The sequence below is a fragment of the Heliangelus exortis genome, chromosome 3, assembly GCF_036169615.1.
Source record: "Heliangelus exortis chromosome 3, bHelExo1.hap1, whole genome shotgun sequence".
Taxonomy (NCBI): domain Eukaryota; kingdom Metazoa; phylum Chordata; class Aves; order Apodiformes; family Trochilidae; genus Heliangelus; species Heliangelus exortis.
Window position 1 is genome coordinate 67,611,227 of NC_092424.1, and position 27,952 is coordinate 67,639,178.

General features: G+C 37.4%; 1 long non-coding RNA gene across 1 annotated transcript; it reads left to right on the forward strand.

Moving 5' to 3' along the window:
- The first annotated feature begins 20,958 nt into the window (after positions 1-20,958).
- Positions 20,959-26,175, forward strand: LOC139794876 (uncharacterized). The gene is made up of 2 exons (XR_011725291.1): positions 20,959-21,347; positions 23,183-26,175. It is a non-coding gene; the product is annotated as an uncharacterized lncRNA (long non-coding RNA).
- The last annotated feature ends 1,777 nt before the right edge of the window (positions 26,176-27,952 follow it).

Below are 27,952 nucleotides of genomic sequence, written 5' to 3' on the forward strand. Positions count from 1 at the left end.
CACGTTTCAGAGCTGCCCTAGATTACTAGTAACTGGGAGAGATCTTGTTAGTGCTTTTTTTTTTCACATTGTAAAATTTTAAATCCAATTGTATTTATAGCAGTCAAATATCTAAGTAATTAAAGACACCAACTAAGCTATTAGCAATTACTGCTCTTAAGTGTGTTGGCAGAAACTATGAGATCCTTGCTATGTTTCTTCTGTTGACTAATGGAGAACATAGTTTTCACGAGCTGCCAGTCAGGCACTTTTTAGGGATAAAAAAAAAGTAATAATTGAAGTTTTCCTCCTGTAACATCAAATTAATTGAAGAAGCCTTGAAAATGTATAAATTAATTGTACTGTTTTGATTCTTCTTTCTTCACATCCAAGCTATAGCTTAGAACATTTTGGCTCTTTCATTGCAATCCACAAAGTAATAGTATTGTGGCTTCTTCCTACAGAACAGAGCCAATACTCTCACAGATAATGACATCACAGTAGGCAGTCATCATCCATGCATAAGCTGTTCTTGGAATGAAGAATATTATCCCCAAGTTCCAAAGTCTGTCCTAGACTTGCTTAGTGATCTTCACTATGTTACACCACTTTTATGTGCCCCTTTCTCCATTGTAAAAATGCATCTGCTATTAACTGTTTTAAAATCTAAGGCAGGGAGCTTCACACATTTCCTATCACTATTCTTATTTGAAGAAATTTTTTTAACTGTGAAAGAGTTATATTGAATGAATTATTAGCACAAATAAATAGTGAGAATTGTCTCCATTTTCCTTTTAATTAGTTCTCAGGTGTGTGCCCATTAAATTAGCTGAAAAAAAGGTAGATCAGAGGTCCAAACTAAATGTAGACATAAAAATCCACATTAAAATGAAGTTCAGAATACAACTTCATACCTTTCTGTATTGGTATGATGACTAAATTTTGGTTCATTGCTGACACTTTAGGTAAGAAAAATACATTTTGATATATGAAAACTGCTGTTTGCAATACACTATAAATGCATGGATACTATATCCAGTTCATACCTTAACTTCATTTCAGTTGTACCCACTGAAATAATAACGCCCTTTAACAGCTTTGGTCTAACTTAAACCTTTGATGAAACAGAATTTTATTCTGGATCTGATATTTGAAATCCAAAGCAATTTTTTTCAACTGTGAATGTAGACTGAGTTTACGTTTACATCATTTACAACTTTAGATTTAAGAATTGCATTGTTTCCACCTACTTTCTTTAATCCATCCCTCCCAGTTTAATCATTAAGGAACCTCCTTATCTTTCCAGTCCTACAGTGAAAGCAAATAGGGAGGTATCTAATATTCATTTAATCAAGTCCTTTTTTTTTCCTTTACCTTGTTAGGCCTACATTATTTAACCTTGGTTAAAATACTGTGCAAATATAATTTGACCTTTCCATCACCAGCTCATGTAAAAAAAACATTAAAATATGCTAAGTGGACATACAAATGCACATTTCAGAATTTCCATCCTCCAGTTCAGCTGCTAGTGAACGGTGAAAACATCTGGTAACACTGATATTTTCTTCTACTGCAGCTCCTTGAAAAGGTAAAATTTTGCACTGCAGAATGCCAAAAGTCCTCTTCAGCCCAAGCTCACTATGCCTGATGTGGCAAATGGTTTTTTCCTACAGAGTGCACAGCTGGAAATGTGTCTGTTTCCCTTCAGAATGACATTACAGGAGGTATGATCATGACAGTGGCCTTGTTTGCTTAATGTCCTCACTTCCAGGACATAGTTTGATGGGACTGTTTGGTTTAGGGTTTTTTTTGTAACAGAGACATTCATAGTAGATACTAAGGAACTTTGAATGTCAGTGGAGATACCCAGAACTCTGGACAAGGCACAGAGCAACAGGATCTCACTTTGAAGTTGGCCTTACTTTGAAAAAGTCATAGGACTTTTTGACTTTCAGAGGTTCTATCTAAATTAGGCTATTTTATGATTTTATAACTGCTAGCTTGCATTAAAACTACAATTGCTCTTTCCACACGCAGGTTTTACACAGTGCCCGTGGAGATATTCCTGATGGATTAGCACTTGACTACAAGAGCAAGCAATCTGCCTTCAGATTCAGAACACCTACCTCTCAGTGTGAACTTAGTTTGTGAGCTAACCCGAAACTGGTATGGGACACTCAAAAGCCAAGCAGAAAAGCAGTGTCCGTTCAGGATGGTAACTGTTTAGTGTCCCTAGGCCCAAGGCAAAACCCAGAACTGAGCTGGCAAATGGATAAAGTGATGCAGGGCATACTTCATGTAGCCTGAATGCAGGCAGTCCCTTCCAGGAGAGTACAATCCTGTTCGTGCCAGGATATATATTCCTGTCACCTTCCTGCTACCAGACAGAACAATTGTGCAGCCATAGAGTGGGCCAGATCCATTTGCACTCTTAATTTAATGTTCTACAAAAGGTGGTTAGCTAACAATATGCTAGGGTTAGCAATAAGTTAAATCAACCTATTCATCCTATCATTAACATTTCATTTCCTTAAACATGTCAATTTGTGATCTTAATCAACAACATATGTGCAAACTCTTAATTCCATTGTTCTTCCTTAAACATAATATATATTACTTTACAGAGTAAAGCATATGCCTAAGAGTTTATCAGGTATCCTAAAAGGACATTTCAGCATCTAGTTGCAGGAGCCAGCACAAGTGCAATCCTGTATGGCACATTCAGCTTTTGTTCTGATGCAGTGGGGCATGTTTTCTGGAGTATCAGACATAGGATATGCTACTATTTTCTTTTCTCATCCCTCAGTGGATCTTGAAACTCAATGCAGAACATGGGAAGGAAGGTGAGAGTTCAGAGTCCTCATTTCCTGCTTCCCTGACCAAGGTTGTATCTTGAGATGTTAGACCTGAAGAACACAACTTTTCAAGGTACGATACTGCTGGTAATTGAAAGAGTAAACACACAGCATCCTGAACCCTCTTTGAGTCAGTCCCCTGTATGACTGGACTTTCCCAGCCTGATTGTCTCGTCATCCTTGAAAAGGGTAGACCTATTTCCTTCCACCAGAGGAACAGTTTCAGGATTTGGGCCAACCCATAAGCTTGCAAAGTTAATTTCCAGAGGCTATCCTGGGTAGAGTCAGTGGGAATCACTCTCTTAAATACCAGATAAGCTCTAGGAACTCCTCCTTACCTGACTCAGAGTATCAACTCCTACAGAAGTGATAATGAGAGACTACTCGAGAAAGATGTCTTGTAAGTTGTTCCTCCATATAATTCAACAAATTCCTTCAAGTTGCCCAAAATCACAGAGGTACTGAGGAAATACAGTACAAATTGACATTTTGCAAAAAGTTAAAAGTAAAACCAACTCTAGTAATTTACCACAAGAACTGTGCTGGAAAAGAAAAAAAATTCTGTAGTCATATTTTATTCTACCATTTCTCCTAACAGTGAAGACTGGATGTTGCAGCTTTTCCATCTTTAGCATGTTTGGTTGGTTTTTTTTTTGTGAACATTGTAATAAACATGAGGCCATGATACTGTGAGAAGTTTTTACAGTCCAGTGATATAAAGTTTAAGTGTTCCAAGTCCTACACCCTGCAGATCTCAAATTAGTCTCAGATGACTTGACATGCTCTAAGACTGCAGTTGTATATTTGTGAAGGCTCAGTGAATTGGTTATTACTTATGCTTGGTTAATATCAGCGTAGACAGAATTAACATGTTTAAAACAAACTGTGGTCTGAGCAACTATTGGTGCTTTTTTTGAAGTTCACATTTAGAGAGTTCTTCAGCAGGAAGATCGATTTTTTTTTTTTTTTGACATTACTATGCTATATTAAGGGTCTTTTGAATTTTTAAATGTTTTTTTTCCATCCCTCCTTTTGTTCTTTAGACCCGAGGGGGCTTGGGGGGGTGGGGCTGGCAGGCTGGTTGTTTACCTTAGCTCTGGTCATTCTGAATGCCTATTCTTCCTCTTATCTCTTCAGTGGTATCCTCTCCATCTGTTCAGTAAGCACTAACAATTTCCATCCTTATCTTTTAAGACCATCTTCAGGAGCAGTTTTGCAAATGTTATCTGAAAAGGACTTAAAAAGTCCAGCTGCAAAACCATTTAACTGAGATTTCAGGACAGCATAGAGAAATGAACTTAAGTACAGCTGCAGGTTTTTTCTGGGTTTTTTGTGGGTTTTTTTGGTTTTTTTTTTATGTAGAATTTTTTTCTTGGTATTTTCACTAAGATTTAATCCTCTCCATCTACAAAAATGCAACATTTTGAGAAAGGCTGGGAGATGAAGGGCAAGGATTCATCTGTAACTTCCAAGTGAAATGCACTTATCTGAATTTATACCTCAAATATATATGTGAACTGAACACTATTAAAGGAGGCATATATGATCTTTAATATGAGTATGTTTACAAGCAACAGATGAAATATATAATAAAGATGAATTAAAGTAGTTTATCTCCAGTTGTTCTTCCCCATTTTCAAATGAAATTAGATTGGCTAGTGTGAGATTGACTCTTTATTTGGCTTTATGAATATATTTTCAAGCAGGCTTAGTACACCACATATTGGAAGTTTGTTCTATAAGGCTATTGATATTCTCTAATTAGCAGACAGAATAACCAATCATCTGGTTTATTGCTGGATGTCTTACATATTTTAACTTGTTTGAAGGAAGGAGACTGTACCAGTAAAAGACATTGTATTGTCCAGATCACAATCTTTTCAGTGATATGCATCATAAATTATAGGAAATAAGAGAAAGATACAAGAGCTGATCAGAATTCCCTCAAATCTTATGAGATCTATGGCACTTTCCAGTGTGTTGTTATCTTAAATTAGGGTGAAAAAAATCTACAATTGCCTTGTAAAGGAGTTACATATCTAGATAAATTTATTAAAAAGCTGCTCACCAAAGTCCCCAAAAGAAGTGGTAATGGGAAAATAGGGAGAAGATTTTCACATCGATAAAACTGGCCAAAATAAAGGAACCTCAGAGTGGAGTAGAAATTTATGGCCCATTTTGAGTGGAGTGAGATCACCGCTGTAGTCCCACAGGGATCTCTTCCTGGGCCTGTGTTGTTCAAGAAAGCAATAAATGATTGGGAAAAAGGGGTAGGTGGCTGGTGAATAAACTTCTCTGTTGTTTGCATGCATCTGAGGCACTGAGCAGGGTGGCCAGGGGGAAGGCAGAAGCTGACCTCAAGGACTCCCTCAGCCTGCTCGCCACCTCACATTCTTCAGAAGTCTCATTTGTCTTCAGCCACTGACATTTGTAAACAACTCATGACATTCAGGAGAAGAATCACAAGAGTTAAAATCTTGGTTTTCCTTGTTCACACAAATGAGTGAAGATTCATGCTGATTGGGAAAGAGTCATACTGAGAAGTAAACAAGCAAACCACTCCCCCATTAAACATTTAATGAGGACAGTGCAATTTAAGAGTGAGAATCACCATAATTTCAAAACACATTCTCTTTCTTGGGAACACTTGTAATGAGCTATAAAAGCCAAAATTACTAAGTTGCTTATGTACAGAGAGACATTATGTGTTCAAATAATTGTAAGGACAATCCATTGTTTAATAAAAACCCTAAAATTATTTGAGAATAGTGCTGATGCAAATCAGCCTGGACAAGATTTGGTCTGAAAGTTGGTATGCTTTATAACTCTGATCCAGAGCCACATACTGGACTATTTGAAAGCTTTGTTGTTTTTTTATTTCGTTTTGGATTTTTTTTTGTGAGCAATTGGACTTCATGGATTAAGTGAAGAACAAGTTAACAGGGTTTTCCTGAAATATATTAAATTGTCATTAACATAAAGCTGGGGTAAAGCTTTTTTGCACGGGCATGTAGTGAGAGGACAAGGGGAGATGGTTTAAACTTGAAGAGGGGAGATTTAGGCTAGATATTAGGAAGAAATTCTTTATTTTGAGGATGGTGAGACACTGGCACAGGCTGCTCAAGGAAGTTGTGGCTTCCCTCTCCCTTGAAGTGTTCAAAACCAGGCTGGATGGGGCCTTCAGCAGCCTGGTCTGGTGGGAGGTATCCCTGCCTATGCAGGGGTTGGAGCTGGATGATCTTTAAGGTCTCTTCCAACCATAGGCATTCTGTGATTCCATGATTTACAGAGCTCTTAACATGTTTTTGTATGATTCCATGTAAAATTAATACAGCTTCCTCAGTGAGACATAAGAAAACATCAGCAAGGGGGAATGTGGCACCCATGGGAACTCTTGCAGTCTTCAAAGTCGTTGTGTGGTAACTGAATGGGTAATGCACAGGAACATTACAAACTAAGGAAGAATTGTTTTCACTGACACATTATTTTGTAGGAGGACATGAATTAAAAATAGTGCTGTCAGGTGATGGTAAAGTCTGTTGACTTTTTCACAGAAACTTTTTTGCCAGGCCATAGGATGAAGTTTAGGGCAATAATACAGGAAGGAGAATACTTGAGTACAGAAGGAAAAACTGAGGATTCAGTAAAAGAATGAGGTTGAGGCAAAAGGTCTGTTAGTGAGCACCCCAGTTATAAAGTCTGCTTTCAGGCCTGGACTTAATGTCTCTAAATACTGCTTTGTCATGCCATGGAGATACCAGGAGAAGATATTTTTGGAATGCATTCTGTTGCTGCTTTTTTTGTGAATTTTATCTCCAGCCTAAAGATGCAGTCTTCTGTGCTGAGTGTAGGAGAGTCAGGTCTTCCCCTTTGAACTCTTTCAGTGATCTGCAATTCTATCACCAGCTGAGTGTTCCTACCTTGAACACTGGAACTCCTCTGAGGACTTATAAGGCTGGGGAAAAGCACTGAAGGGAATAGAAAAACAGGTTTGGTTTGGTTTTTTTTTTTGTGTATGTAGGGGCTTTTGTTTGTTTGCTTTTGTAATTTTTTTTTTTGTTTGGTTTGTTTGTGGGGGTTTTTTTGGTTTTTTTGCTCTGGTGTTTTTTGGGTTTAGTTTGGGTTTCTTTGAATTGTTTGAAACCATGGTGTCTCACAGTTACACAACAGTTTGGATCAGGATTTCATTTTCTTTGTCCCCCTTTCCTACGCTTTTATTTGCATTACAGAGAAGTTTCCATGCCCAAGCCATATTCAGATAAGGCGAAATCAAGTGATAGTTACACTCTTAATGCACTGCAACCATGGAAGTACAGTCAGCCCACATAAGTGGACTACACCTTGTCTTAAACCCTCTCACCAAAGGAAACCAGCAACCCCCTCCCATCCACATATCATGGACATCAGTTCTTCAGCACCAACTCTTTGGCATTGGAAGTCTGCTCCTAAAATGCTGTCTCATGCGCTAGCAGTGCAGACACAGCTTCCCTCTTTGGAGAGAAGGTAGACTCGGAGTGGACTGGGAAGTTTTTATTTCTGGTTTCATTCATCAGCCTTCTAGAGCTCATCAGTGCTCTGGGAAAGAACTATCCCATATTGAGAGCCAGTAATTTCAATATCCCAAACCAGGAACCCCTGATTCAGGTACTTTTAATTTACCTTCATATACGAATAAGGAATATTGTTGTGACATTTGGCAGGAACAGATCAGATCAGTGGTCTTGGGAAGAGTTTATCATTACAGAAGCCTGGCACTTTTGTGGTTCCTTGATTTGTGCCAAAGCACATAACACTATAGAATCAATACCCACCCAGCACAGGATGGCTCCAAAATCCCTAATATTTGAAGAATATATGAATATATGAAGGTTTCTAAAGCAGCAGGAAGCTATTTCTACATGGGACAAACAAATATTTGGTAAAGTTATGAGCCAGGACATCTAAAGCAATAATCTGGAATTTACACATTGTGAGATTAAGTACCATATTTTTTTTTTAGTTGGATTCTGACTCTCCTTTTCATTACCCTTGATATATGTTAAAATCAAAAAAGAAACAGTTAAGAAAAAAATGTAAAATGCTTATATATTCATATGGTACTAGAACACAGGTTTCAAATTATTGTGAGGTTTATGAAAAAAGCTCAGGATCTGGCAGCACTATATTAAAAGAAAGAAGACAAACATTTTTGACAAATAAACAAAAATGTTCACAGGTACAGCTTTATAAGAGTACATAATAATGAACTGTTATGGTAGTTACAGTGTTTAACCATTTTCCCCCATCCTGTTGTCAGCACTGAAACAGTGCATCAGTCAGTGGCTGCTCTCTCTGAAAAATTGGCCTTTTTATGCAAAATATTTTTTTCTCAGCTTGTCTTACCTATCTCTTCCATCAGCCTGCATATTGCTGCAGTGTACACATATATATGATAATAAAGCAGGACTAAGTATCATTATCTGTCCTTCAGTAGAAAATATGTGCTAACTTTTCTGTTTATCTTAAAAAAACCTTTTTTTTCTCTCCAGCTTAGTAATATATGATTGTAGGCACATACATAGCACCTGAGCCTACTGTATTTTCTGGGTACTAACCAGATGAACAATAATTCCAAGCACATGTTAACTGTCACTGATTATATTGTTCTAACACTGTAATGTGAAAAGGCATCTGGTTTAGATGCCTATTTATAGCTCAGATATGGTCTTGGGTGTTTAAAGTCTATCATATTCTAAAAACTTGTCATAAGTAACACAGATATTGTGACAAAGGAGGAAAATAATTATGTTACTTCTTTATGTTGTAAGGCAGCACCATTTAATTTACCTGATTTTTGTACCTGCTGCCTTTTCCTGGGAAAAGATGCATTTTTTTCTCCTACACCATGGTTTGTTTTGGTAGCCTGTATTGTCACTAAGTATTTCCTTTGCCTGCCAATGCACCATACTTTGGCCTTAGTCAGTTTTTAGGCTATTTTTCCAACATAAACACTTTTAGCATGGCCCTTTGTTGCGCTCCGTGTTTTGTTTATTGAATCATGCACTTAAAATATGTTATTGGAGAGAGTTTTTTCCAGCATATTAGTTCAAAACTGCTCCTAGTCATATTGTTTAAACAAGTGCAGTAACTAGTATGTTTATTCAGAGATAAGTGTTCAGGATTTTTTTTTCTTTTTTCCTTGGGTTTTTTTTTGATATTTCTGTTGCTGTCCTACCAAAAACTCCTTCTCTCAACTACTGTCCTAACAAAGCTCTTCATCCCAGCTAACTGCTCAGAGAAGAGCTGCCTCATTTTCCCAGCAGTACAATGCTGGAGTGGGCATTAGGCAGCTGCCCAGAGGTTATGTCTGTAACTCTGTCTGCAGAGAACTATCTTTAAAAACAAGGCTGTTTAGTCTTGTGAAATATTTCTAAGAGGCTGTTTGTTTTTCTGAAATTTTCCTTTTACATGAGTGGCTGGAGACAGGTCAGAAAACAGAAGAGAGAGCTTTTTCATCTCTGGACAAGTCTTCAAAGAGGTGGATGGGAATTTAGCCACATGACGGCTTCCATTGAAGGAAGATGTACAATTAGATCTATGTGTATTTAACTGGTGGTTTTTGACCTTTGTCAGTCTGTGAAGCTGTAAACATTTTCTGTGGAAGATCCAGTCTCTTTGAAAATTTCACAAACAGAAATAGTTCCATGCATTTATGAAGGTATTTCTCATAATCAGCTTTGACATTTGCATTAGAAACTATGTGAGCCACATCACCCATCTACAGAAGCTTTCAGCAACCTTTTCTCTGCATCATAATTCTGTGCAGCTCACAAACATGTCTTGCTAATTTATCTCTTAATGTCAGTTTCCTGTAACATTAAGACAGTATTCTTTATAAGCAGTACAGAACTTGGTTTTTTTCTGCATAGCTCAATATTTGCATAGAACCTGTAGGATCTCATCCAAAACCTACTGAAAAATCTCGGATTTTTTTCCTTCACAAAGGAAAACTTTCTTGGTCCTTGTGCTGAGACTGAACAAAAAGACAATTGTTTTCTTCACCTACCTTTTCTTTTCTTGAGCATATTGTCTGTCTTCTGGCTACACTCTCTACTGCTGTAATGACTGCACCCTCTGTGCTCATAATGGCAACTCAGCTTCATGGATGTTTTTCAGATGCTGGTTGATCCACTAGTAGAGGAGAGCTTTAGTATCTGGTCAGGACTGAAGAGAAATCTTGCATCTTGAATGACTCTTGAATGATGTCTTTTGCTTAATCAGCCCTTGAGGTACCTTAACTCATCCTGAATTACAGGAGGGAAGGAATTTCAGAGATACTTGTTCTACTGCAGACTACTGCAGACTTGCCTGTCCCATCTCACATATTCCACCATGCCTGTAAGGGCTGGCATCACCCAGAGTTAAATTCTTGTGGTTGGCAAAATGCATTGAGAGTCTTCTGCATGAAAGTTTTTGTCTGATAGCAACCTTAGCTATTGTACATTATTTTCTTAGGGTATTCTCATAAGATTAACTTATCTAGTTGGAAGTACAGAGGGAATGAATTTAGGTCATTCAGAACATAATTTCTCAGGCTGGCATTTGGCCATGGAAGTTAGCAACACTGAACTTCAGTAAAATGTTAGCGATGTACATATATTTCCTTTTATTGTTATAAAGTAATCACTCTTCCTGTAGTGGCTGCTGTGGGTGGCTGCACATCTGAAATTCCCCTTACAGTGCATTACAGCTCTGTTTGTATTTCTACATTACTAGGGAGAAAATTGGTCAATCCAATTTTTTTATTACTGATAGAAGTTTAAATTGTGTATGAGCTATGGTTAAAGGTGAGAAAGGAAAGATTACTGGAATAAGAGCTCCAGCTGCGATGAAGAAAATATCTGCCAAGTGATGTATATCTACTTTGTGTATGGATGGACTTGTTCTGGGGTGTCAGGACTTTGCCATTTATCTACACATGGCTAAACTGTAACATAAATCCAGGGATGAAGTCACTCAGTACCAGTGCATATTAGCACACCCACTTTGAGAAAGGAAACACTGAGGATTTGGTTACTAGGATCCTAGGTTACTAGGTTTTTAGAGGTGAAAATTTGCAAGACTTCAATCATGTGTTCCACCAGAAGCTCCCTGTGTGATTATAAACAAAGCATATTCAAACTTGGAGATGTAGATTTTGCACAAAAGCCAAGGACCTGAAAGTGAGATGCTGTGCCGTGGAGCTGTTGCAGTGCTCTAGAACATTTTGAAGACTTGACCCTGGCTCTCTGTTCCTGAACATCTGCACCTTGCAAAATGTAAATAACGGTCCTTCCGTACAAAATAATTATGCTGAGAGCAAGTGCCACAGGGTAAATCAGGTGCTTTGCTACGTGTATAAATATTGTGATTAAGACAGGTGAATAAAGACAATGATTCATAAGGAAAATATGTTTAGTTTCATGGACATTCCTTAGTAACAGTTAAATACATCCCATGCTCTTTGGTGGCTGATCCTCATACCGGCTGAAATGGATCCCAGAAACCATGATGACATCCATTGGACTTGACTCAGGTGACAATGTGAATTGTCCTGTCCAAACTGCAGATCCCACATGCAGTCAGGAGAGGTGGTGATGCTCCCCAGAAGGCAGCTCATCTCATCTGTAAGTGGTTGTCTGAGCCAGAGGGGGCTGAGGACAACCCCTTTTTATGAGCCTGTCTCTTTTCACAGGCTAGCAAGGAGGGTGTCAGAATGGATGGCTCAACCAAGGCACCTTGCCTATTTGATGGTTAAGTAAGATTAAATGAATCCCACCCTGCAGGTGACAGGAGACCCTTGGGGAAGTTCCAGGGTTTTGTTTACCCTCATGATCCACAATATAATAGTGATACTACAAAAACTAGATCCATAGAAAAATTTCTTTCTATGAAGCATCCTTGCTAGGTACACTGTGATGAATCTCTCCTTAGCGCTTGAAATTGTTTCTTCACAGTAATACAAACCCTTCTCCAATTCCAGAGCCATACATACAGCCTTACATTGCCACTTCTGCCATTATCTGAAGCCAGGAAAGGAGTGTGTTGATTCTGAATTAGCTCAGGTATTTAAGGCTTGATACTTTGTCTCAATTTTCATGCTGCAGTAAGTCTTCAACATTGGGAAACAAACACAGGTTTCTCCAAAGGAGAAATCCTAAACTGTATGCTGTAGCTTGAATGATCTGAAGGACTCTTTCATACAGCAAATAATTTGAAAAAAAAAAAAAAAAAAAAAATTTCTATAGAAAATATTTATAAATTTTTTACAAATATTTGTAAAATAGACATCTCATATTAATATAATAACTTAATATTAATCCAATAAATTAATTAAACCTGGACTAGGGCATATGTAAGTAATTCAGAAAATTAAAACTGATGTGTGAATTTCCTCACCTTTTCCAGAGCTTTCTCTTCTGTATTCTCTATTATTTTTTAAATCAGTGCATATCTGCTTTTAATGTGAAGACTCCTTATTCCCTTGAAATGCAAGATGTGTGAAGCTTAAAGGAAAAAAATAAGTATAAAAAAAGTTTAAAAAGTGATGCAGATGGATCAATATAAACATATATGACAGTAGCTTGGAGCTGCACGCAGTAGCATAAGTAAACAGACTGACAGAATGACTTTTCAAAACAAGCTTGTCATGTTTATGCTTGTTATCAGCTCTCCTGACAACTATTTTCCTGTCAGCTAACTACAGACTTAATTAGGGCATTAACACAGTCCTGCCCCCACCTCCTGCCTTCCCCCAGCTAAGCAGTGGGTCAGTGCTGGCAGGAGAGAACACAAGCAAGTAAATGGGGAAGACAGACAGACAGACAGAAAAAAAAGTAAGACAGAAAGCAAGCAAGCAAGAAATCAATCAAGCAAGAAAGATGGAATAGAAGAAGGAAAAATTGAAGAAAGAGCATGATTTTAATTACATTGCATAAGGTAGAAAGGAAACAAGCTGTGCTTTCCATTTTTTATACCAGGCATTGTAAAGTAAATGGTCCATAGGTCAGACCACTCCACTGAGAGAAATGAGAATAATTTATCCCATTTCCACTCGTAAATGCTTCCAAACGCAAGAAATGTGAGTTCCTCCATGGCCTGTTAGGATACATCCCTTGCCTTCATGCAGAGTAGCTGCTCTGTGTAATAAAGATTCTTCCTAGGCAACACACTTTAAGGTGCTTTTGAGAGGCTGTGCTTTTTGGGGGTAGAGATGCTAATTGCTCACCTGGAGCCATTAAAATGGCTCCACATAAATCTGAAAAATATGATGCCTTTTATAGTATCCAGCCTCTGTGGGCAGTTTCTATGTATCACACTCAATGGTTCCATAGCAATAGCATTTACCAATAGTGAGTGGAGTAACCTTGAGCATTTTCATTTAAATCATATTCTTCATAATGACAGATTTTCATGTACTACTGCTTCTTCTAAATCTTTGTGATATTGAAGCTAGTGAAAGATCTGAATTACTTGGTTTTATATATTCTTTCAACAGTTTCTTGACATTTATTCTCTTTGTTCTTTCTTTTATGGTAGACCATGCCTTTCCAGCAGAGAATTTTGCCTCACTAGTTTTATTCCCCATTCACTGCCATAAGACATTCCCAATTAAGCCCTACTATTAATTGTAGATTATTGCTTCTGACCTGTCAGAATTGCCCAGTATACAAGCATTCATGAATTCAGACCTTTTTTTTTTTTTTTTTTTTTTTTCCAGTTATATTGCTGTAGAGCATGGTTGAAGGTCAATGATGTAGCATCTTATTGGATGCACTGGACCAGAACAATCCCAAAGATGGTGGTGCCCAAACCCAAGGCTAAAACAGCACAGATGTCTCTGCAATGCAGATGAGTAAATACTATATCCATTGGGTGGCTTCCAGGCAAATGAATAAAATGGTTTGCAAGTGAGTAACAAGAAGGTATGATTTTAGATCCTCATGACCAGATGCCTTGTTTCTAAGGAGATTGTTAGATGAGCTCTTGAAATAGTTGTTCATATTTGGTCTTACTTTGGAAAAGGCCTAGGAACCTTCTCGGGAAGAATTATGAAACTCTTCAAAAAAAAAAAAAAAAAAAAAAAAGGAACATATTCAAAATAAAGCATGTTGCTACTGCTTAGGCTAGTTCACGTGATATAAATAATATCATTGATATAACTGATCTCTGTAAAAAACTGACTGGTGTTGCACTGTTTTTTGCTTTCAAACTAGACAAAATAAAATCAACATGGCATGTATTAAAGGAATCAAAATTTGGAGGCATATCAAATCTTAGAACAACTGTAAACTGGGAAACAGCATTGGACAGATACATTTCTAGCAGGGATCTGAAAAGATTACTGTTGTTCCTACATTCTTTAATGTTATTATAAAGAACCTGGAACTGAAAAACAATTACTGATTGAGCTTACAAAAGATACAAAGATTAAAGAATGGTAACTTAAAGTACCAGAACTATTGCAGAAAAATTAAGTCAGTATGGGGTTCAGTTAGGTCAAACAAGAAAAATGCTAGTAAGAAAGCAGGTATAAGAAGTATCTGAAAAGGGAAAGTATGTTAAAACCAGTAGAATAATACTTTTTTTTGTTTGTTTTGATAGTGTTATGGCTACTATTTAATGAAGGAACACACACCTTCAGCAAGAGGTGTGTTGTGCTGCAGAGGTACATAATAAAAATTAAAAGTTCTGTCTTCCAGAAGCGCAATTTTGCATCTAAAAGATGTGCCATTTTTGGATGCATCAGCAGGATGGTTTTCAATTAGAGTGAGGAAATCTTTTTAAAGTATATGGTCTAGTTAAAAAATAATAATTCAGAGAAATAATTTGGCCAGTGTTGCTTGGGAAGTCATAATACATGAGTCTTTTTTTGCCTTTATATCTCTCTAAATCTAGGAAATTTATTATCAGATTATCTTAATCTAATTCTCCCTGTCTTTTTCAGTGAAGAACAACCACCCAAAGATACTGTTATACTCAGGAAATTGAAATTTTAATGGGCTTAGATCTTACCTCTTAGGGTAAATTATATCCTCACTGTATCCAAAGAAGTGATAGAATCCTGAAGCATTTGCTCTTACTGGTTTCATATACTTATTAAGAGAAAGGTGTCAAAGGTAATTCAACCACATTGTTCCCCCAGCATTTCACAGAAGGACTCTAGGTACCAGATATTTTTATCTGTTTTCAGTTGCTTCCACAACATTCTCCAAGCTCAGAAAGTTTCAGTGAAATGATACATTTTTTATAATAGGTCACTTGGCTGAAGGAAGGCTCAAAATGCCACATGGAGTTTCAGCTGGATAATTTCCAGTTGTTATCATGGGACGCAGTGTTCCTGGGCCTTGAACAATGGTTTGAAAATGAAGGGGCTATTGCTCAATCTTTGTATATCTGAAAAGGAGATAAAATTAGAGTAAATTTTAGAGTAAACCCTGCGGGTTCACTGAACAGCTGCCTTCAAAGGAAATTTCTTTGTTTTGATAAACAAGAAAAGAGAAGCACCTGGGTCTGGACACGTAAGTCTTCTACTTAGGAATACTAGCATTTGAAAATCAGATGGCCGAAAAGAAGTGTTATCATCAGTGCTAAAATATTAATTGTCTGTATGTGCTTTGTCCTAAAGTGATATTAAGTACTTCTACTTATATAACCTCATTATATAAGTCTGGAGAAAAAGTCAAGGTTTTACAAGTACTTGAGTTACCTTGGACAAAGCTTTACATCTCTTCTTTTACCTTGTTCATTGATGTTCCAAAGACACTAAGCTCCCTGAAAATTATTTTTTTAAACACTTTGGGAAATTCATATTAACTGGAATAAACTATGCTACTATCATTTATATACAATTCACTTGAAAAACTTTGCATAGGTTGATTTTGTTCAGAAAAACCTAGAGAAAGCATGCAGTAGATACTTCTAGAGAGAGGAAGTAAGTGTCAAGCCTCTCACATGAGCAATTAATAATTTGGGCTAATCTAACATAATACATTATTTGAACAGGATATCTGAGTCAAGATGAAAGTACAGGGTTTTTTTTGTTGAGTCACTTTTCTGTCACTTCAAAATTGCTTTTAGCATGTAATGTTCTGTATGTAAGGACTTGGTTTTATCTACTATCAACCAACCAAAGGAGGCCATTTTTGTATTTGGATAGGTATTCAAGTAAAGAAAATTAAATTCCTTTAAAAACCATAATCCTTGAGACTGGTTTAACTATCAGTTGGGGTATGAAAAATTATCTTCTTTTGGGAGTTAGATCATGTCCTTGAAGAATAATGGACAATTTGTACTTATTTTAACAATCAGTGCCTCAAAGCATCCAGTGCAGCTCATGGTGAGGGTGTCTGAAAAGTCTGAAGCCATAGACAAATTAAACATATTGCTCACTTGCTCATTAGTAGCAGTACATGAACTTGAATATTCCTTTCCTCCTGATATAACCAGCTTTCTGATTAATGACTTATTCCTGTTTGTTTTTATTTAAGGTGTATTTACTTCTAGGACCCTAGTGGGAATGGTGGGAAATAGGATAAAAGTCTGCAGTGAGATTTTAATACACAGGTACCCACACAGATGTGTTCATGAGCATCTCCAAATACTTGGAACACATTTGTCTCACTGAGAGAAAATGACTCAAGCCTTTTACCATACATGTTCCTACTTAAAGTCTGCCATGTCCACATCACATTTGCTTTCTTTTCTTTAAGCTGTGATCTCGAAGCTGAAGTGGTACAGCTAAGCTGTATAGCACTATATTCCTCTAAATTACCAAACTAAGTGTCTAACAGCTGACATGATGTGGAAAAATCAGCTATATCCATCTGTAAGTAGTTTTAGAAAGCATCACAGACTTACTTTTCCTGATCTGGTCACCTAGAAAATACTAAATTGAGCAACAAGAAAGTATTTTTGGAAGACATAAGGAAAGTATTTTAGCACTTTCAACAGGAGACTGAAGCCTGTTGTTCAATGTGATCATCCTGGATTTATCACTGTAACAGAACGATGCTGAGCTGTATCATCTGAAACATGTCTGGAGGGACTGAAAAATGTCACTTTGCCAACACTCTCTCATAAAAAAAAAGTGAGTGATAACATCTCAGTAAAATTTCTGTGAATGCTTGTTTCTTGCTGTTTTTATAGAAAGAACAAAAATGAGGAGTCAAGGCAAAATGAGGGCCACGGAGTGTTAATGTTAAAAGCTGATCTCAGTTAACAATTTCTTTTGATTTTTCTGTGTATCACAATTTTTTGGTTGGCAGTGAGCTTCCATGCATCACTGTCTTTAACCTTGAGTACTGCAAACTAGCCAGGGAATCAGGATTGTTAGTCTGTGGACTCACTGTACCTTTGGGCAAACCACTGAGCTAAAATTTCAAAGGTTGCATGTAAGTCTGGTGCTGACTTAGCCATTGCAGGCTTCTCTGACCTTCTGCTGAAGGCATCTGTGCTCAGCAATCTTAACATCTTCTAAAGAAGAGTTCATGGGAGCTGCTCCTCTCTGTACAAGGTGAAGCCTCTCCTGATTTCTGTGGATAGGTCAGGGGAATGAAGGGGAAGAAAAATCTTGCCCTCTGTTCTCCTCCCTCCCCTGGCCATTATAGTCCTGATGAAAGCTTTGAATTTGTTTTGTTAAGGAATACCCTTGGAGATTGCCATAAGGTGCCATGCTCCAAAAAGTGATCCCCATCTGTCTCTGCTCTCCAGACTTGAGTTGGTTGTCATGTCCCAAACCTCAATGGCACAGTGCTAAAGTGATTTCACCTCAAAACATAGGGATGTAAATGAGAATGGATATGGAAATTACAACTATAACAAAATTGAAATAATAATAACAATAACACTGGCAATAACGATAATAATGATAGCAAAAGTGGTACGTCAGAATCACACTGTGAATGGCTTTACTACATTTAAACCAGCAGAAAATTAATCATCTCTACTATGTTAGTCAAATATACAGTAACTCCAGGTTTTCTTTCCTTTCCCACTCCCAACACCCACTTTCTCTAAGCCATCCTCCAGCATCTGCTGTCTTCTCTCCTACGTCCTCCTGTGCTCCTTACCACCCCAGCCCAGCTGCCTCAGGTTGGCTGCTCAGACCAACATTTCCTTGCAGAAGCCTCTGGTAACCTACCCCTGCCCAAGCAGCCTGTGCCTGCAGGACCTCAGCAAGGCTTAGGGAGGCTGTCTCCAGGGGCCTAAAGAAACCAAACACCCATGGGATTCTTGAGGCAAGCTTATTTCTTGTGCAGAGGTAAGATATGGGAGAGGTAGCCAGCTCTACAGCATCTACAGAAATTCAGACTGCATAAGCTCTTAATGCATACGAACCTCATCAAGGCTTGTGGGTTGGTCTTGTCTACAAATAACAGTGCCAGGACTGTCCTGGTGCCTCCATGTAAAAGTTAACTCTGCAGTATTTCAGCAGCCATTTGAAACTGAAGGTGAATCAGAGTACTAGAGCTCCTTTTCCATTAAAGGTGATTGATAAATTTCAAAGAACTTTTCTTTTGGGGTGTCTTTTCCAAATTACCTGAAAGCTAATTTATCTTTTCTTGGAGTCTGAATGTTTGATTCAACCCTGAAGTGATTGAGACCCAGCTGTTTCCAGTGCAGGGGTAAACAGTATTCTATCAAGAAGTCTGTTCTGCAAATGATTTAATCAACTGAACACTAAAATGAATAATAACTTTATGTTCCACGAGAATCTCCTACTGTTTTTATTCTAGTACATTAATTCCTTTGCTCAGTGCTGAAGATAAATGAAAAAAAAATATGTAAAGAAAGCTCAAATATTTAGGAATGTACAGCTCTAAAAAGTTATGTTCATAAATTGGATCAGGCTAATCTCTAGTTTCAAAATGATTATGCTTGCAAATAGTAATGTCATGTGCTGGTGATAAATCACCTAAATTTTAATGTCTCAGCAGAAGGAGTGTTGTTAGCAGTTACTTAATGTAAGAGGAGAAACAATCTTCCCCCTCCACCCCTGTTAGCTAAAATGAATTAGGTCCCAATTCTTCAAAGCACTTCAGCTTGTGTATTAAGTAGGTATGTTCCTTCACTTTCCCAGCTCTCAATCACTTTTCTAAGTGCCTCAGGAGAACACTTTTGGCCTTGCCTTCCTTTGACACCTAAGAATTTGGTGCTGCAAAGGTAAAGTTTATGTCTGCAAGCCAACAGGAGGCAATGCTAATTAAGAGCTTGCTGCAGCCACAGGTCTCACTGTCCCCTCCTCCTCCTCACTCTCTGGCTTCCTTTCTTATTCTTGACCTTCACAGTCCTGTCCCCACTGCTTTTTCTCACCCTTTGCCTCTTTCCTTGAGGTAATTGCTTGAGCAACTATCTCAAAAAAACATTACCCAGCTTCCAGGTTATTTAATTCCAAGTTGGGGAGGTGAGGAGGCTGATGGTGGCAGAGCACTGCAGTTGGAAGAAGGTGAGTGGTGGTGCTGAGTGGCCAGGACCACAAGTGGAAAACACTCGTGGGAAGGGGTGGGATCTGCACTTTCTGTCAGCAACAAGCTGTCACATCCATCCACCAGGTCTTTTAGAAAAGGACTGTAAGTTATGTCACCTCTGTTTCTCTGCTGCCATGAAATGTATGTCAGAGACTGTACAAAAAGCATGTGGAAAAGTGCCAACAAGTTAGCGGAGTAATATTTTATTCTCTTTCGTTTGTATTCCCTTTATATCCCTGTATAAGCAGTAGAAAATGAGACCAAATATACCAACTATTTTTCCCTTCAAGACAGCAAAATAACTTCGCAAATACCAGGTTGTTCTTGAATTTTTTAAAAGGACTAAAAATAATAAATATATGAACAAATACTACTGTCAGACTCACTGGGGTATTTTGTTTGTTTGTTTGGTTTTGGTTTTGGTTTTGTTTTTTTAAGTTTAAAAAATAAACCCCAAAACACATGTCAAAACTACCTAGGTTTTGACCAAACCATTTTAATAAATTTCAGTTATTTTTGCAGTGGTGTTTGACCGAAAGCCTGTGAATGAATTAAATTACTATTCTCTCTGTTTTTCTTGTTATATTTTTTCATGTTCTATTTACTTACTAACTGTGGGGGTGGGAGAAAAACAGGGGACAGAGAGATATTATGGATTTTATGGTATTTCTTTTGTAAAGAAGCAGGAAAATTCTTTGCAAATATCATATACGACTGAATTAGCTAAAACCATTGTTGATTTCTAAAACAGACTGCAGCAGCTGCATGAAAAGACAACAAAAATACTACCAAGCAATTTAAATTTAATAGTAAATAATGTTTTTGAAGGCAAGGGAACATTTATTCAGGTATTTTGTAATTACCTGAATTGGAAACTGTCCAGGACACCATGGTTGATATCTGTTATGGAAAAATCCAGGAGATCTGTTTTTGTCATAAGTGAACATAACTTTGTTTCTTCTTAAAATTCAATTATTTTTTTCCTGTGTTTCTAAAGGCTGTTTCAACTGCTATTGAACCAAAAACCTGTTGCTTTGAACAAACTTCTGAGGACACATGCCTTCTCCCAGGACATGTGTCCTGAAATGCTGCTTATTTCTGTCATAGACTGATTTCCTCACAGCCTTTGTGAAATGCCTTTTAAATCAGAGGAAGGTTAGAAAGTTCCATATTGTGGAAAAAATGTAGGATTTTTAATCTTTGAAAGCATAAATTCATAACCATCCTCCTCAGTGTTTTTCAGTCTACCTAGTATGTATAGGCTCAAATTCAAACTCAATAGAGATTGAAAAATCTAATTTTTTTTTTTTTTTTCAGGAAAAGTAAAGGCATTATGTATAATGACTAGAAACATATTTCCACTCCAGGACAGGATTCTGCCTTTGTTTATTGCTATTCTAACCTTTGGCTTTGCCAGTTCTGGAAACTCTGGCTGTAAAATGAAGACCACTCTTCTAGGCCTAGGATCAGTCACAAAGCAGATTACATAAAAATCCTGGCTATATCACCAGCCCATGATGTAAACCAAAGGCTATATATATATTTTTTGTTTGTTTGTTTGTTTTTGGTTTTTAGGTTTGTTTTTTTTTTTTTCCCCTGAGGAAAAATTTACCAACCCCACCAGGCTGGCAGAAAGTCATTTTTGTGTAAAAAGGAGATGGGTAATCCCAAGCATCTTCTGTCTGCGACCACCTCACAGGAGTGTCCTGGCTGGCACAAGGATCTCTGCAGGTGATGCTTTGGCAGACTTAGCTGCTGAAACTTTTTCTCTCCTGAAAGAAGCCCCAGACTCAAGTAAGATGGAAAGAAAAGAGGAAAAAGGAAACCTCTGGACCCAATTTTGTCTTTGATGTGATGGTCATACTAAGTTTGATGGAAGAGAATATCACATTGACTTCCTGATTCATGAATCAGCTAGGCTCATTTCACCACAGAATGCATGATGCACAGAGCATATCATTTTGCTCACTGCTACTTTAAAGATGTGCCAACTTTTTACAGAAACATACTCACCTGTCTGCCAAAGGTGAAGGAATGAAATATGTTCTTACAAATGGATTAACTTATGTTTTTTATTATCTACATTTTCTTTTTATTCATATTGTTTTCCTCATGAATAGTTACTGTGGGTAGAATAAAACTGACCTTATTTTATGCAGATGAAACATCAAAAAAAAAATAAAAATAGGAGGTTTTCATTAGAAGTTGCAGGCTTGCCATTAGTAGTGTATGACATCTCCAGGGATTTTTTCCAGGGAAATAAGACTGGGAAAGGTCAAAATTCCCTTTGGCACTTTCACAAAAATGTCCTGTGAATTTCTGGGTTTTTTTTGAATTTTCCATCTCTTGTATTCTGTGCATTCTTCTGGTTAGTTAGGTCTGAAAGCTGATGGCCTCTGTCACCCTAACTATTTAGTATTTGGTCCCAAATGCTTTCATGCTCAGGCTATTAGATCAACTGGTTCTAAGAATTCTCTGTCCACCCTACAATGAACAGTTTGTTTCCATTCAAACTAATAGAAATAAGTACCCGAGCACATGGGAAGACTTTTCACTGGACAAAGCTTTAATTAACTGTTCCTTATATATGGACAGGCTTTGGGAGCAAAATACCCTTAGCCAAGGGGCACTGTAGTAAAAAGAAAAAGACACAGACTCTAGCTATATGATAGTGCCCACCTGTTTGTAGTATGGGAGTTAAAGAAAGCTATGTTTGAGCTGGATTTGTTAATAATTTTAGGTTTCTCTCCTACTATCAAGAGGTTTGTGTGCTTGAACTGATTGTAACCTCTCTGCAGTATTTTCTGCTACTTTATTGTCAAAAATGTCAGAACATTTATTTGATGAAAGCAACAGAAAACTATAATTTTGTAGGTTTTTCTTGTAAAAAAGTGAACCATCTCTATACTAATTACAAAGGTCAGACAATGTCCTTCAGTTCTGAAGGCAACTGGCTTAACACATTTCCCATTGACAGAGCTAATCCCTCCCACCTCCCCAGAACAGGGTGATTGCATTGAAACTGCCAGTTGGGAATGGATCTGGACTGTATTATCTCCTGCTTCTAAAAAAAAAAAAAAAAAAAGGATTTGGGGGTGTTGTAGTTGGCTTAGATCAAAACTGTGCCCAGGGATAGTGCTAAAAATTTAAATGTTCTTGTAGTAGTAGTTGGGCTATGCCCTGGTCACGTTTGTTAGCAGAGGTGCAGCCTAGGGTTTACAGGCCCTCAGTCATATGTGGTCAAATGTAGTCACCAGGTACAAAGCCAAAATTACCCTGGCCTTCAGAGGAGACTGCAAGCCAACAGAAAAATGCTGCTTTAGTAGCCATTTTCTTACAGAGTCTGCTTAATACCTTGATGAAAGTGAAACAGCAGAGGAAGTCTGCACACAATGACATTGAACTTGGACAGTTTCCCCTGTTATTACTTCTTCAAATGCATATACTATTAACTCAAAATGTGAGTGACTACTGGGGATTTTGTCTGAGACACTAAAACAACTTAGCACTGTTGATGGCTGAGCTTTGATATGAGAAGGGTAATAGATGACACTGCCTCTTCAGACACAGGGAGAGAGAATTGGATAGTTACCAGACATTTTAAAAAGAAAAATCTTTTATAATTAGTACTGATACAAGACCTCAGTCACACCATGTAACATAACTCAACTTGTTTATTCCTGAAATAAAGATGAGGCTGTAAATGCAAAGGTTTTCTTTGAACTTCCTGCTTCATGAAACATGATGTGATAGTAGGTAGTGTAGATGACAGGTTTTGCAAACATCAGTATAAAGTTACTTTACCAAGTCACTTATATCTGTTTCTCCATACTTTCTTTTTGTTTGTTTCTCTTTGACCAGGTGACCTGCATGTTCTGCAGAGTCCATTGAAGACTAAGAATTACATATAGTGTCTCTCAAAAATCTGCAGGAAGGAAGATTCTGCAGGAAACATTGAAAATCCAGAGTATTTCCCTGAAATTATTGGTTTAAATGAAACTAAGTTGTCTTTCTGTTGGAGGAGTAGTTTAGTAATCTCAACAAAATATATTTAAGATAAAAATTGCAGCCAATGACATTGTTATGTCTGCTATTAACTTTAGAATACTGAATTTTCAAAAGTACTCAAATTTCGAAGTTCAAAGACAGGCGGTATGATCTTGAAGTTTAATCTCTTATGGAAAAGACTAACTGAAAAGCACAGGGATATTCCAAGGGATACTTCAAAGATGTAGTGTATATTATGGTGTCTGGTGTCTGTCACTAGGCTATAACAGAGGTGTTACTAACTCCTATGAGTTTTATGAGCATCTTTCAAAACATTCTGTAGAAAAGCAATAAAACACAAAATAATACGATTAGGGAAAAAAAGTAGGAGAATTAAAACTGGTATGTATGGCAAGGTTTAAAAGATCAGCAATATTGTGATTGTATATGGCTGAAATCTTGCAATTATTTTGTAGGAATGTATCCCTCAGACTTTGGTAGGCTTTTGCTTTACCTGTAAAGGCCTGATCCAATTCCATGTAGAAAGCTAATGGAACATTGCATCAAGCTCTGAGGAAAGACTGATGAGAGCAGTATGTGTTTTATGAAGGATAGAACAATGTTGTATTTTGAGGGCAAAATTAGAGAGCTAATGATGGGGAAAAAATATAGCAGCTTGTTGCTCATGTTGCAGTCCCCTGTAATGCAGGAAGAAGACACAAATATTGCCTCAAAGCCATGTGAATATTCAAAGAGTAAAAATTTGTTCTGATGGAATATCTATCATATGATGACCTCAATGATACAAGACATGCAGGCATATTTTTCTTCCTGAGAGAATTGCCCACATTTGTGGAGGTTCCTTTACATCAAACCATTGCAAACATTACCTCTTTTAGACTATTAACTCTTTTCGAAGACCTCATCCTTCTTAAATCCAAACAGTTGTTTCTTGTCTCTATTATGACTATATCCACTCTAGCAAACAGTGCATCGAGTGTAGGGCAAAACAGTTGGTAATGAGGATCCTGTGTCCATGCTATGCATGTTTTGGAGGAGATAATTTTGGACTAGCTGTCATCTGTTCTTGTGGACTGAAAATTCATTCTAGTTGGACTGTGTTATTTGATCTTCCGAAGCACAACTTTTGTTTCAGTTATGTTTGAGGGGGATACATTTGTTGAGCTCTGAGACCACTCCATGGTCTGAACTGAAGGACAGCAATGAGGATAAATGCTGCAAGTGAATGTCAAAAAAATGTTCTACTGGCTCCTAGGATAACAATGCAGAGATATAAAGTTTTATTTGATGTGTGTGCTCCTCTTGCCAGCCTCATGACTTTTTAGGAAATTTTCAGTGAGCAGAAGAAACTTTCTTTGGGAGAGCTAGAAAGAAGCACTAGAGTCCGATAGGTATATGTAGAAATGTCTGAATCTTGATCTGGAAAACAAAAACCTCATGCTCCTCTCTTTGTGTCCTGGGACACACTTTTCTAAACAATGTTCCAGATAATAGATATGGAGAGCAATGATAGCTATCTTCTGAAGAAATACTCTAAGAAATGCTGATTGCAGGATATACCAGAAGTCTGGGACAAGTTTGCCAGACTGGCCAAGTGTTAATGAGAAATATGGGAGAGAAATGTGCAGTTTGATTTTCTAAGGAAAATGAAAAGGCAAGGCAAGGCAAGAAAGATGTAGTTCCGTGAGCATGAAAGCTCACACACTCCTTAATTCCCTTGGGATTGCTGTCTTTTTTTTTTTTTTTTTTTTTTTTTTTAGTGTCTAAAGAGGAGTAGCCTCTAGCTTAGGTATCTCCCATGGTGGGGCCATTTATGAGAGCTCCTATGGGACTTTTCTGATGACAGATAAGGTGTGTTCTCACACTTCTTATCAGTCTAGTCATCTATGAAAGACATATTATGCACACACAGAGTATGACAGAACAGCTCTCTTTTTTCATGGTAAATATGTTTAAAGACCATTCTACAGTCTTGTGTGTAGCAGTGTTAAAAATCTTTTTCAAAAGAGTATAAAAATTTAGGTTATTTTTTGACTGCACTAAGCATCCACATTAAATATTTACCTTCAAGAAGAAGGAAAACTAACTTGTCCAAGAAAGTTCTAATATTCATGAATATTTTAATTTAAAAAGAAAAAACCAAAAATGTAACATTTCTGTGAAGGCACTTCCCTACTACCATTTTTGGATGAATATTGTAGTTAGGATACCATGAACGAGTTAGCTTCTCTTGGCTTACTAAAGAGAGATTCATTGTGAAGCATTTTGATTGTCCATAAAATGAAATTACAGAAAAAAATTTATGTGAAAGAAAGTGTCCGTGTAATGGTACATTGTGTTCCAAATTGTGGAATTTGACTGTAAGTAGGAGTAGACTGAAATACTGGCCAGAAGGGCTGGCTGCCTCAGGGGGCCAAGGTGTAGGTGGAATAGCTCCTTCTCCCAAGCCACTTGCAACCTCTTGCCCTCTCTGGGTGATGGGAGGGGGCACCCATCAGCTTCTGGGCCTGGCTGGGGTCCTGCAAGGGGTGTGCCAGCTGGTGATGCTCACCAGCTATTGCTGTCCAACTTCCCAACATGACCACCATAAAACCAGAACAATACCTGACTCTGTCTTGGATCTTGCCTTGTTTCAGGTTAAAGATGCAGATCCCTATCTTTATGTAATCTGCTCTGGTCACAGAAGTGTTAATACTCTGCTGAGCTATGTAAAATCTTTTTCTGCTAATGTGTCAAAACCATCTGATTTTCATAAATGTTTAGTACAGCTAAGTGTTGAAGGCGTTTTCTTTCATTTGATCCCACCGGTACTTAAGACTAAAGAAAAATATCTTAAATAATAGTAATCACTTGATTGCTGTTTGCCTCTTCTCTCTCATTGCTATAAGACATTGATTCCTATCCATGGTGTAACTTTATTGATTGGTGACATCATGAACATGTGAGCCAAATGAATTTTGGGACTAATCACTCTTCTTCTTTAGAGAGATGGGATTTGAAAAAAAAAAAAAAAAGATTTAAAAAAAAAAAAAAAGAGAAATTTGGTTTTATTCTCTATAGTCTGATTTTCTTCACATCTTTTCCAAAAGTTTGCCTTCCTTCATTTAAAAAGTGTGAAGAATTTACTCTAATTGGTTCTAATGGCAAACAACATCTTGACCTCATTTGTCAGAAAATGCAGAGCTGAATTGTATCATTTAACAAGGGAATACCACATATGTATGATTAATGTATGGAACTTTATATGACCCTATTTGACTCCCTTTGTGAATATTTAATGTATTTGGCATTGTATTTTCAATCTCAGATGACATAAAAGTCAAGAGCTCATAGCATATAGTGCTTCATCTTATGCAATGAACAATAAAAAATGAAAAACAGAGCTTTAAGATATTTTTACAATAATTACAAAAGATAAAATGCAATCAAAGACTGTAGAAAAGGCATATATTCAATTTCTCTCTGTTCATCTTAAATCTAAACAGAAATGTCCCAAGGCAAAGGGAAGGTGGGAGTGCAGAGAGAGGTGAATGTAAAAAAGCTGGCAGGGTATCCAGACTTCAGGCTGGGAAGCAAAGGCACAATGTGAGACTGCTGTGAGGACAACCCACCAAAATCCCCTTGGCGGGCAGACAGGAATGCCCTATTACATCAGCTGTAACAAATGAGTTGACCTGACCAAGCCCATGTAATTTGAGCCCTCAAATCTATTACTAATTTTTATGCACACAGAGGAGAGGGTCAGCGCCTCCAGAACATAAAAACTTCTGTTGATGGAACAGCTTGGTTACGGTAAGATGCAGATACATAGCCCTTTGTCTTCTACAGTGTGCACCATTCTGCAGGAGGGTGATATCACTTCGTAGTCTTCACCTTTGTGCTCCCTGTCCTTCTTGGAACAATGCCATGTGTGCTGGCCAGACAAAACTCCCATTGAAAGAGATGGAATTTAGCTGGAGTCTAACATTAAGAACCAGCTCTTGTTTTGTCCCAGGGACAAAAGGACAAGGAGGATTCCCACTGTTTTTTATTTAACTTGGGGCCACATTTTAATGCTCAGAACTATCCACATCCTTCTCCAAGCAGCAGGGAGATTGTGCAGTCTGTATATACTTCTTGAGGTTCAGTCTTCTTTTTGTGTGAGCCAGGGCTGTCTAAATGGCTTACACACCTTAACCATGAACAAATAAAGTGTCCACTCTCTAACTTTAGATTTTCTTTGGAATTTTCTTATTCTGCTCCCCTCATTCACTTGAGTGGATTACAGCTTGATAGAGTGTGATTTTATTCCATCTTAATTCATCATGGCTCAAATACATGAGCTCACAATACTTTAACTCAGGTGTGTCTGAGACTACAGAAGACCCAGAAGATGTGCTAATGTGTCAGTGCAATTTGCTGCTAATCAGTAATTCGTGGCTGCATCAGAATAGTTTGCATTTTGTGGTCATATTAACTGACCCAAAGTTAAAACCAAATTATATGTATACACAGAATTTTCTAAAAAATAGATGTACTATTATTATGCGCATTTTTATTTTCTCCTTTTGGTGAATATGATATCAGAAATAAATACAATCAGAAATGAAATTGCGTTTTTTCCAGTGTCAATAATAAAATTAT